We start from the raw sequence: 13,144 nt of genomic DNA on the forward strand, positions 1-13,144 counted from the left end.
GTTAAAGCCTCTGCTCGGGTTGTGATCCCAGGGTCCTGGGATTGAGCCCCTCATCGGGCTCTCTGCTCGGCGGGGAGCTGCTTCCCCCTCTCTCTCTGCCTACTGAATGTCAAATAAATAAATAAAATCTAAAAAAAAAAAAAGGAATTTACTAGTCTCCTTTTTGGAAAGCCGCGGGGGGAAGCTCAGAGAACCTAGAAAGGAGTCACCTGAGGACTTCACCCTCCGCGGACTCTCCTCTCCATGCACTTCGGAAGCTCGGCTTCTCTACGCTGGTGGTCTGTGGCCCCTGCTTGCCCCTCTGGTGGGAAAGCAGCTCCTCTCTCCTGCACCCAGCGGCGCACCCCCAGGGAGGAATCCTGGGCCACCTGGGTCCTGTGACCTGTCCTCTGGCAAAGCTGGTTCAGGGCTGTGAGGTAAGAAACCCAGATACTCTGCACCGTGGCCTGTCCACCAGAGGGCCGGTTTGCCTGTCCTGGAAGGGAGGAGCCAGGCCCCCCAGTTCCCTGTCCTGCACTTGAAGCAGCACCGGAGAGGCTACGTGCAGAAGGCTGTGAAAGGAGACTATGCAGAATGAGAATGGAAGTCACTCTGCCCCTTTCCCGGAGCTCATTTCCTAGCCTTTAATATGTAAATGAATCTGATGGAGCTCCCAGAAGGAGTCTGGGCTTCGTAAGGGGTGTGGGAAGGGGTGAGCCCCTCAGACAGGAAGTAGGAAGAAAGGCACAGCGTGCTCAGGAAATCAGAAATAACCAGGGAGGGTGTGCAGGCCCAGTGCCAGGGGTGGAATTTCAGGGGGTGGGGGTGGGGAGTGAGTAGATCTGGCCTGTGGGGGTGCCCTCCACCAGCCCATTCTAGGGATGCTGTATGCTCTGTCTTCTGGCCAGTGAGACCTTGGGCAGGCCTGTGGGTTACAACCTGATTTGATTTGTGGTCTGCAGTGTTATTAAATAATGTTTTCTCTCCCTTGATCAATATCGTTTATGCCGATTTCTTAATTCTCTGTATTTTCATGGTGCATGATTTTCCTTAAAGTGGAAGGGGAACATTTAAACGTCCATCAGTGGTCAAGAAAAAGCCACACTATGGGACGGGTAGTGCATATCCAATAACAGAGGGAGGCTGCGGACACGGGCACACGGGCAGATGTGTTGTAAAGGGCAGAGAACACAATAAGTACAGGAACAGGCATTTCCCCCCTACTATTCTGGAAAAGAAAAGAAAATTTGGAAATAAGGAATGGTGTGGAAGGGAACGGAGACATCACGTGGGCTGAGGTTCTGGGCCCCAGACTGGGGCAGGGCCTAACCTGCTCAGCCACGGAGGAGACACGGAGGGCGGAGGGTCCAGGATGGTCTCCAAGGGGCCATGACCTCTGGAAACTGGATATGAATCAAGACACACGTGTGCATTTTTCTGGGAAAGAGATGTTTACATCCACCCCATGTTCAAAGGTACCAAGAGAGGCACAGACCTGCAGAAGCGCTCAGAGGGAAGGCCATCGGGGGAGGATGCTGTCCTGTTCCAGGAGGCTGACCCCTTAGAATGCAAGGAGGGTTGATTTTCTTTTCTCTGGAGATCTGGGGACAAGGATTTGATGGTGACAGTCAGTGGCTGCTATGCAGCACCCAATAATCGGATTATTTTGGCAGAAGGATACTTCACTGCTAATTGGCGCAAGGGAGGGCGCCAGGAGCCAAGGTGTCCAGCTAGAGGAGGGAGGGGAAAATTAGAGAACGCTTGAATGCTGAGAGGTGCCTTTGGAGGCTATTAAATGGGCCTGAGCTGGAGCCTGTCACATCTGGTTGTTGTGATAATTAGATTAGGAAGCACAGAGAAGCAGAGAGCAGGGGCCCAATGTAATCTGTGCAGACTCTGCCAGAGGCCCGGGGGTGGATCTGAAAATAGATGGTCTGCAGAGGTGACCTCCAGCCCAGCAGCAGCCCAGAGCCCAGGCTCGCAGGCCCCAGGCCTGGAGGGCATCTGGTACAGCCATGGCCACTTCCAACCTTGTCCTGGAGCCATCTGAGGGTCCGAGTCCCCCCAGACCCACGCATTTCTTCGCAAACCCAGGTTCCCAGTTTGGGCCCCGCGCACTCCAGGCTGGGAGGCCTGGGCTTGGCCCCGGGGGTCTCCCTTTTATATAAGGTCCTGGGTGACCTTGATGCACGTTCAGTTCAGTTGTCACTGACCTGGTTCAACCTCTGCGTTGGAGAAGACCTGGAGAGGGGGCGAGGGCGTTTGCCCAGATCCACAGCATAAGCACCTGGGCACCCACGCCTCGCCGTGCACTCGACACGGGTTCTGTCTTACCTGTTCTTCCCGGATGGCCCTGCAACGGTGGCTTTACTCACTGCAGTTGACAGACAAGGGCACCGAGGTTTGGGGAGGACCAGAGACTTGCTCAAGGTCGTGTGGCCGGGGAGTGAGGAACAGGAGATGGCATGGCTGTCCCCAAGGACCCCACCGGGCACGGTTGTAAGGGTTCCCTGCCACGGTCCACAGATCCCCCACCTGTGAAATGGCAGGGTGCCCCTCACTGACTGAGGATGTCCCAGCTGGTCATCCACGATGGCCCTGTGAAGGAGGGCCAGCTGGGATTACGTGCTGCCCCCCAGGGTCTAGGCTCTTGGACCCAGCTTCGGCCTCCCCCCATCCTCTCCCCCATGATGCTTGTGGAAAGAAGTCGGAAACTCAAACTCTTAATTCTTACTTCATGACTCTCCCCATGAAATCACGTGGCTTCCCAGCAACAGCATTTTGACCCAACGTCTGCACACTTGAAGAGTGGTTTCTCATTTCGGGTCAGTTTTCCCGACTAAACCAAGATGGGGATGCGTGTATTGGTTCACCATCGAGAGCGCTTTTTCTTTCTGGGGCTGATATCCAGGAATTCTAGCTTTGATACTTCACTATGGCTAGGTGACATTAAAAATTATCAAAAATTATTTTAAATAATTTTAAAATTATTAAATTTAACTCTGCCTCGTAGTACAGCTGAGAAGTTACAGTCTACCCTTTAAAACATGCTTTTTTGTTCTCATGAAGTTCATGATGTATGATGTTGTGATCGGGACCGACTCCTGTGGGTGAAACCAGATTTTACAATAAAAGAGGCGGAGGCATCTGTTATTTCAGCGTTTGGCGGTCAGGGTACCCACAGAAGAAGATGGCTCGCTTAGTTTTTCTAAACAGCAGGTTTACCGAGATGTAATTTACATCCCGTAACATTCAGTCTCCTAAAGTGTGTAATTCGGCAGATCTTAGTGTATTCACACAGCTGCATAGCCGTCACTACTATTTAAAAAGAAATCCCACACCCATTAACAATCTTTTCCCGTTTCCCCTCCTTCCAGTCCCTGGCAAGCACTGTATGTATTGATCTGTCTGGACATTTCGTTTAAATTGAATCGTATAACCTGCGGTCTTTTATGGCTGGCTTCTTCATGTAGCCTGATGCTTATGAACTGGTCTACAGCACGGCGTGTATCGTCCGTCCCCACTTATGGCCAATATTCTGTGGTAGGGCCACATCCCTTCTGCTCATTCACTCATCAGGACGCACCTTTGGACTGTTTCTACTGTCTGAATTTGACGAATAATATGGTGATGAACATCACGTACAAGTTCTTGTGTGGCTCTAAGTTTCCATTTCCCCGGGGCACGAGTAGAAGAGAGGAACTACTGGATTCTAGGGTATAACTGTGCTGAGACTCTGGAGGAATGGCCACACTGTGTCACTCTATGTGCCCCAGTAGTGTACCAGCTCTCCGGTTTCCCCACCTCTTCATCCATACTCAGTATCATCCTTCTGTTTTACTTCATCTACCTTTGTGAGTGTAAAGTGCTATCCCAGAAGGGGGTCATTTTGAAATTCCCTGATGACTTAATGACGTGGAACACCTTTTCACGTGCTTATGGATGGTCTATAGACCGTCATTAGAGAAATGCCTATTCAAATGTTTTGCCTATTTTTAATTAGGTTGCTTGTCTTTTTAATGTTGAGTGGTAAGATTTAAAAAATATATACTGGGTGCTAGACCCTTATCAGATATGTGATGTGCAAATATTTTCTATTCCATGAGTTGTAGTTTCACATTCTTAGTAGTGTCTTTTGGAGCATCAAAGTCTTACATTTTAAAGTCTGGTTGTGCTTTGGTTATTCACCTCTAAGTGGCCATCACCTGACCCAAAGTCACAAAGGTTGTCTTTTTTTGTGTTCTTTAAAGACTTATATAGTTTTAGCCCTTTCATTGAGGTCCATGAGGCATGCTTAAAATTCAAGAGATTTGCTGCAGTGAATTCTTACAAAGGTGTGGGCAAGGTGAGGGGAAGCCAGCAGGGTGGGACAGGGTCCCAGGGCTGTAGATGAAGGTTTGACTATCCCAACACCTACGGGCAATTGCAGGAAGTAGAACGTGGAGGAGCTCTGAGGAGAGGCTGACCCATGGGAACTATGACTGTAAGTTGGGTGATAGGGGGTGACTCGGCAGGACATGGGGAGAACCAGGGAATGCATTCCCTGACCCATCCTTCCCTCCTTATTCTGGTCTCATCAGCTTCTCCCCTTTGGCTGACCCCATCCAGAAGCTAGAATTCATTCAGGGGAGCAGAGTCACCATGAGTCAGGGAATAAAGGATTCGGGAATTAGGCCTGTCATCTATTGGGGCAGGTGTGCAATGCAAGTCTAGAAGTCTTGCATTGCACACCTGCCCCAATAGATGACAAGGCCTACTTGTGATCTTGACCATTGAAAGGAGGCACTCACTACTCAACCTGGGACTTGTTTGTCCAGCTTTCAAAGTGGTGCTGAAGGAAGGAGTCCATAGAATGGTCTGTGTGTGACCACATCTAAGCTTCTCCTGGTTGCCTTGGAGCCACTGCAGGTCAGCACAGTGGGAGGAAGAGCTGGACAGAGTGGAGGAGAGTGTGGATGGCCTGGAACCCAGAGGGCATCCTTGCATCTCTCTGTCATAGCCACAATATCTTCAGAGATTTATGGCAGCATGAGCTTCTCCTTCCAGACCTTGAATTTGTTCCTCTCTTGGACAACTCTAACGAGGCATCATCCAGGGAAGAAAATTATGGGGAGTCCAATCCCCAGCTCAGGCAAATCAGCACAGTGCAATTCAACACTGTCCATTCCTGGTCAGCATGGCATCCACCTTGACAGCTACAGTTACCCTGCAAGTGAAAACACAAGCAAAATCCTGCCCCCTCCTAACACCAAGCAACTAACCTTGTACAAATGAAAACACTAACTCTCTCCCCAAAGGAGAACTCCAAGTCCCACATGTTCACTTCATCCATCTGATGGTATTCATTGTCATTTTAGCTGAGTCACACTCCCCTTTGATAGCCTGTATCTCACTTCCCGAGATACAAGGTTAACCACTAATAATATAACTTGTGCAAAGTAGTTGGAAAATGGCAGGAAGAGAGAGAGAGATAGAGCGAGCTGGTTAATATCACACAAATATGTTTATATAAGAGCAAGAAAGAAGCTACTCAGAACTATAGCAGTCTTCATTTCTGCAACTGGCCATGTGCTTGTTGCTGGCATTTACAACCTTCTGTCATCTACAGCCTATTACATCTTCCCTTTCCCCTCAGCAAGGACCTCAGATGGTTATGATTCCTTAGTTGGTGGGATGGTCCAAACCTTAATTCTTTAAACAGCAATGCTACTTACTGGTTTGTCATTGTGTTTTGCAGTTTTTTTAATTGACTTTCATGATGGGATATGGGAATGCTAAGAGGTACCCAGAAGTCTTGCATTCCAGACATACTTCTCCTTGTCCCGGCTGATTAGTAGCACCCTCCAGTCCCCCTCGTAGACAGGGTCAAGCAATCCAGCCAGTCCAGTAGCCCAGATTTGCTAGTGTTCTGGTGGCAACCTAATTTCCAGGTCAACGGAATGAAAGGTTGCTGTGTCCCCTGGTAGAGACTCTCCTCTCTTGGGAACTAAACCCTTTAAGCAGAAACGTGGAAAACTGCGGGGATCAGTTACAGAAATGTTGCTGGTAGCTCGTGGGTCACTAAGGGAAAATACGAAGAACTACTCCTATCTCCATCTTGATCCCCGGACCTGGCAGTCCTGGCAGGGAAGATAGCACTTGATTCCGAGCTTACACCTTATCCCTTCAAAGTGTGGCCCACCCCCCCAGCATCAAAACTGAGCCTTCAAAAGGCCACACCACCATTCTATGGAGCCAGCTGATCCACGGGGCCATGGTAACACCAGCCAATTACATACCTATGAGCTCCTTGCTACACTCCATTTGCTATAAAATCTTTCTTGGTCAGAAGTAATGAAGTGTGGATTACCATGATGGTCAATGAGGCATCTAATAAGTCCAAAGATGATGGTTTTGGCAGAAGCACTGTAGACAAAAAGAGCAAATTCCCATCCAAGAAGTCTCTCAGAGAGAACAAAGCACAGCTTCTTCGCAATGGACGCAGTTCTGTCGGTCAACAACCAGGTATTGTGCCTTCTCCTAGTGGTAGGAAGGACCAGAAAGTGCAGCATGTAGTTTACCTTGGAAGGAATATATCGATACAACACACACCACTGGCCCCTTGAGACAGCGCTGAGTTTTCCTGGACGGTAAGATTCTGTAGGTCAGCAGTTTGGAAGGGACTCAACTGTCCAGTTTTCTGCTGGTTCCACCCGAGTTTGCTTACGTGGCTGCCGTCATCCGGCAGCTCACCTGGATTGGGATAGTTTCTGCTGGACCACAGTTGGATCTCAGTTGAGGCTCTCTTCCTATACTGCGGCCCTCCTCAGAGAGTCCTTTCCTACAGTATCCGTTCTTGTCGGCTTCCAACATTCTCCTCCCTTCTTTCACTGACCCCCCCCCCCCCGCCCATGACTTCTGCCCATCGTCTGTACCTGGTTTTCCACAAGCCTTCCTCCACCTTTGTGGACAGGCCCCTTTCTCCACGATTTTCAATCTTCCCTCCTGAGGTGAGTCGCCGTGCCTCCTGTTCCACCGTGATTGACCTAGGGATCCGTAAACCTAAAAATCCTATAGTGATGAAAGTTCATGTTCTCCAAGGGTACACATTCAAACCTTGAAATCCAATTGTCTGGGAGGAAAAAAAACTGGTTTTGTTTGTTCTGTGTGCGTATTTCTGCTTCCTCTCCCTTTCCGCAGTTTGCATGAGTGGTTTCTGTGCCGTTTCTCCTCATTTTGATCTCCTCTGGTGATTTTATTCTTTCTGTTTCCTCTGACACAGTGAGGATGGCTTCTGGACTCCCTGCTCACCCCAGGAGAGCAGATTCTGCCTACTTCGGTGACATGGAATTGTTGGAGGTCAAGTCGTCTGAGATGGATTGCAGGTCAGTGTTAGAAAAAACTCAGTTCAGCCCTTTCTTTTGGGATTTGATTAAATGTCTGGTGCCAGGTATCACTGCACCTGGTTGGAGATGGTAACTAATTCCTCAGAGAGTGCTTCAGGCTTCCTATTTCCCTCTCAGTGTAGCTTTGATATCCCAATTTCTATCAGAGAGAGACAAGAGCGAGTCACCTCTGTGGCAGATTAAAGATGGGCATGAAGTATTTTACACTCTTCCCATTGAAAATGGGATCTATTTCTATCTTCCTGAGCCCATCTGGCCTGGTACTGCTTTTGCCAATAGAGTGCAGGAGAGGTAATCTAATGCTTGCTCTGAGGCTACTTTTTAAGAAGACTGACAGCTTCTGCCTTGCTCTTCTGGAAGACAGCTGTCATCTAAGGACAACTCTCCTGAGGTCACCATGCTGTGGGAAGCCCGAGCCACAGGCAAAGCTCTGGCAGATGAAAGGTCCTGTGGAGACACAGCGGCCACAGAATACAGAGATGCTGAATGTGCACAGGAAGAAGACACCCTGGAAGGGGTCCTCCCATCCAGCTGCACCCACCTGATGCCCCAGGGATCAGAGTCAAAGTGCAGAACCCTGGCCTTCCTGAATTCCTGACCCACAAAGTCATGAGAAAACCAAGATGGTTCTTTTAAAACACCAAGTTTGGGGGTGATTCGTGATACATCAATAGGTAACCACAGCAACCTCTTTCAACAATTTTGCCTCATTAATTATTTCCACTAACATGGGAAGAAAGACTAGAATTCCCATTCAGTTTGGTTTCTCTCTGGATTTGGGGTTGATTCACCAGCCCTGCTTTATGGATGAGGGGTAGAACCGGGAGTGGTGCTCTGCTGTACTTCTTCCTATAGGGCAGGTCTGGGGGACATGGCAGGAAGTTAAGGCTGGGAACCATGGCTACCCCAAGAAGGGAGGGAAGATCTTTTACCAACGCCTTTCTTAGCTGGCCAACATTTCTGTACCACCGGTCATGTGCTAGACAATGTAGAGGCATATCTCGTTTCACTGTGCTTCACTCCACTGCATTTCACAGATATAGCAATTTTTTTTTTTTAAACAATTGAAGGTTTATGGTACCTCTGTGTCAAGCAAGTCTATCCATGTCATTTTTCCAAGACTGTTTGCTTTTTCCAAGACTGTTTGTTTTTTTGGGGTCTTTGTGTTATGTCTTGGTAATGCTTTCATTATTTCAGACTTTTTCTTTTTTAAATTTCAGATGTTTTTATTATTATATTTGTCATGGTGATCTGTGATCAGTGACTGCAACATGCTAAAAGCTTACGGGATGGCTAGCTTTTTTTGTTTTTTTAGCAATAAAGTATTTTAAAAATAAAGTATGTACATTTTTTAGATACAATGTTATTACATATTTAATAGACTATAGCACAGAATCAATGTAACTTATAGATGTACGGGGGAGGGGGATTTCGTTTGACTCATTTATTGCAATATTCCATTTGTTGCAGGGGTCTGGAAGGGAAACACCGATATCTCTGATGTGTATGTGTACTAACCACAGGGAATAATAGATGAATAATGACAGATGCGTGCTTTCAGAAGCTCGCAGATTAAGGAGTACACAGAGAAACCAATGACAAGGCATCATGTACTAAAACCTTTTTGTAGAGGTACAGGGAAGAGGGATCCTGTGTTTCCTTAGGTGATTAACACTGAACTGAGTCTAGGCAGTGATGCGTATAGCCTGCAGAAATGGAATACTTTACAACCAGAAGGAAGACAGTGCAAAATCAAAGAGGTATAAAACCTCTTGGAGCTGCAGTTTGACTAGGGCATAGGTAGAGAGAAACTTGATTATGGGCTATGGTCTTCATCTCACGAGTAAAGGGTATATTCAGCACTGTGCTGGAAAACTGGTTTTCAAAAACAAAATTCACTCATTTGTAGAATATGCCCTTTTATTTCCTAGAGTAAATAATCCCACCAGCGTCATTTTCAAGCTAACAACAGCTTAATAATTGGCTTGTGAGATTCCTGAGTATTAACAACAATTCACTCAGAAGCCAGTATGAACAGACTACAGCACACCAGTGGGCCAACTGAAGGATTTGGGAGTGACATAAAACAATTTGTATTTTACAATATCACTCTGGGTGACTGCTTAGAAGCCTATTGTGATAATCTGGGTGAAAGATTCTTGGGGTCAAACTGAACTATATATATAGTTATATATAGTATATACAATACATATTTATTAAATATTATTAACTATATTTAAGTAACTATTATTATGCAATATAATAAATATATTTTAAGGAATTGATAACAGAACAGGCACAATGAACAAAGAAAAGAGGCCAGAGATAAGCAGAGAATTTGCAAGTTAAGGATCATGTCATGAAAACCTTGCATGAACATTAAAAGATCTTATCTTTAGTAGGCAACAGAGAGTCCCTGAAAGATTTTAAATAAGGGATGGAAATGTTTGGATGTGTGGTTTTATCCTGAAGACAAGTGATATCTCTTAAGAAACATTTATAAAGAAAGGCTCTTGGCATTACCCTATGTTATAAGAGGTTAGGGTCATTGGTTTTAATTTTTAAAAAATCATTTTCAAACGAGAACATTTTATCCCAGAAATGAAAAGACAGTGATACATATACTATGTTCATGGAAGAGTAGATTCACTATAAGATTCTGATTGTATTTAATCTAAAGATTTAGTGCCAAATAGCATTTTCCCCCTCTCCAAACTTAATCTTATTCTAAAATACATACAGAGAGAAAAGGGCCAAAAAATGTCAGATAATCAATCTTAATACAAAGATGGGGCAATCAGAACAGAGTTCTATTAGCATAAGGATAGGAAAATAGACTAACAATACACATCTCATACAATTAAGTGAGATAACACAGGTAAGTGCTTAGAAGAACAACTTGACAAGTGGGACTTAAAGCATAAGTGGTCTATCTGTCCATCTATCAGCCCATCCATTCCCTGCCCATCTATCCATCATCCCTCCATCTCTCACCCATCCATCCATTCATCCGTCCGTCCGTCCATCTGTCTCTCCGTCTCCGTTGCATAGTTAATACAATCTTTAGGCTTCCCACCTACATGTCTCCTTTTGATGATATCCACCATTTCTCCTTCACCAGCTCCTGGGACCACTGTAACTGGGTGTCTGTCCTCACTAAGGTTCTGAGGAAGGTTGCCCATCACTTCTTCTCTCCAGCCCCATCCTGCCTGACATCTGTGCCTGCTTGCTTTTCAGACTCCTGTTGAAAACCTTCCCCTCCTGGCTCTAGGACTGTTACCCTTACCTGTCTTCCTCACACCTGCCCAGCCTCCTTTCCCTTCTCAGCCAGGGGCTGCTCTTCCCCTGCCTCAACACTCTTAAAATGTCAGCATCCCCATGGTTCCTTCTTCAGTCCTTTTCTCTTCGGAAGCTCCATTTTGATTGCATGCTTAATTATTTGATGGGTCATCCCTCTGGGTGGCCCCATACATCCTTTTGGTGTAGTTCCTTCCAAGACACTGTTGACTTTCAGATCCCTCCCATCTCCATCCTCACCTGGACAGTGGACCCAGAACTGTGTACCTTCTGGGAGGACCTCCTCCTCTTCCTGCACACCTGCTGTTTGGCTCCCCCACCAGGTCTCTACAAATGGCCCCAGCATCCTCCTCACCATGTGTCCAACCTGTTACCATAGCCTCTTGATTAGATGACAGACGCCTGTAAATAGAATGAAAACAAGAAGTCTAATAAGGTTTCGTGACAAGGTAGTAATCGTCAGGTGTAGTGCTAAGCATTGCACATACTTCAACGCTTCACTGACGTAAGAACCCTGTAAAGTGGGTACTGTTACGACACACACGTTTCCAGACGTGGATAGTGGGGTTAAGTAACTTGTTGCACAAGTGCCAGAGGGTGAGCCCCTGACTAAGGCGGCCTCTGCGGTTGCCTGCATCCCTCCCCGCAGGTGGAGGGAGTATCCTAAACCCAGCAAACGCCAGCACGTGCAGTAGCAGCACCTGGAAAGCTCTTTGCTGCCCCCTACTGGCCAGAGACTCTAGGTGGGCCAAGAAAACCTCAGAACCACCGGGATTTCGTATCATGATCTGTGTGGGTTTTCTACGGTGGTTCCTGTTGTGGACGCTGTGGCACAGGCCACTCCAGCACTAAAGAATCTATTTTGCCCGCTGCTGGGGAGTCTGTTGGCTGACGGTTCTCCATTTCTGAAGTTTTGGGAACTGCCTCTGCTGAAGACTACTTCCTGGCCATGGCACCCCCCCGCCCCCCGCAGTGACTGCTCCTGCGCTGGTGGGAAGTCTGCCCCCCCCTGTCCAGCTCAGCCCAGTTCTGATGGTTTGTGCCAGCTCCAGAGTTTCCAGTATTTTCCACTGAAGACTTTCTCAGTCTGACCTGAACCCTTTGTTTCCCACAGGTGAGGATCCTGAGGGCCCCCCCTCATAAGTGTTCTGCCTCAGAGCCTGCGTGTGGGGACCTAGGCCTGGGGCCGCTACTCTGGGGCAGATGGGGCGTGCTGATCACTCCTAGCCTTGAGTCAGACGTGGAGGGGCCCTGCAGAGCCTGCATTTTTGGTGTGCACCTCGGTGGTCCTTGTGTTCCGGAAGGTTTGTGAAAACCTCCTGGGAAGAGATGCCGAGGTGGATGTCAGCTAGGCCTGGGTCCCGGTTCCAGTCCTGCCACTGCCTTGCTGGCCCTGGCAAGTGGTCTAACCACAATGCTCCCTCCTTCTCTGGAAAACAAAAAAACAGAAAACAAAGAAACAAAGAAAAAGAAAACAACCCCCTCTCTGAGATTTCTTAACACTTGGCTTAGAGGCTTGTAAAATTTGCACAAGATAACGCTTGCTAATCATATATGTTTAGAAGCTTAGCAACGTGCTGCATGTAGAGCCCCTAGTCCCCCTGCATCTCGCCCTCCCGAGAGGCAGTGAGGAGGCCGTGCAGAGAAATTTTGATCTGAGAAATACAAAGCAGAACAGGCCAACCTCCTTGTCCCACAGGACAGGGGCTTGGGCTGCTTGAAATTCCTTCCTTCGGCTTAAGACCTTGTCTTCTACCCTTGTTAACATGCGCACACCCTCTGGGTGAGATCCGCTGTCATTCAGAAAATTCCTGAAACTTGAGCCTCAACTGTGCATGATCAGACTCTCTCCAAGGCTGGTCTGAGGGGAGCTGGGACCAAAGGTACTGGGGAGAGAAGGGAATCTGGGAACTCTCAAGGCACTAGCGGGGCCTGGGGGAAAGCTTAGGGAGAGGAGATGTGACAATACTGTGGCCAAAGTTCTACACCGGCTTTGGTCCTTGGCCCTGGGAGCGCCTGGCTGCCAAGACTGGAAGGTCCTCTCCACTCACCTCCTCCAGACTCCCTGACCAAGTCCGTCCTAGGGACTCCGTGGTCCAGATGAGAGTCTGAGGGAATGACTGAGGTGTCTGAGATGCCTTCAGCACCTTGAATGGAGAATGGCGTCCGCAAAGCAGGACAGCAGCAACCTCCCGCCGCTCAGAGCACCACCACCCGCTTGGTGTTTTCAATGCTGACATGACGTCGCTGTAGCTCCTGAGGTCCCAGCTGGCCAGCCCTTCCCTCACAGATGGTGTCACTGATCTGCCCGCTGGGGGTGCCTGACCTACACCTGTGCTGAACACCACAGCTGATGTCCAATAAGAGGAGAAGGAAGGAGAGCAGGCGGCGGAGGAAAACAGCTCGGTTCAGCAAACAGACACGGAGAAGGCGTTAGGCACCCGAGGCGCTTGTTGGCAAGGACCCATGCGAGGTGAATGGGG

This window comes from Mustela lutreola, chromosome 3, assembly GCF_030435805.1.
Source record: "Mustela lutreola isolate mMusLut2 chromosome 3, mMusLut2.pri, whole genome shotgun sequence".
NCBI classification, from domain to species: domain Eukaryota; kingdom Metazoa; phylum Chordata; class Mammalia; order Carnivora; family Mustelidae; genus Mustela; species Mustela lutreola.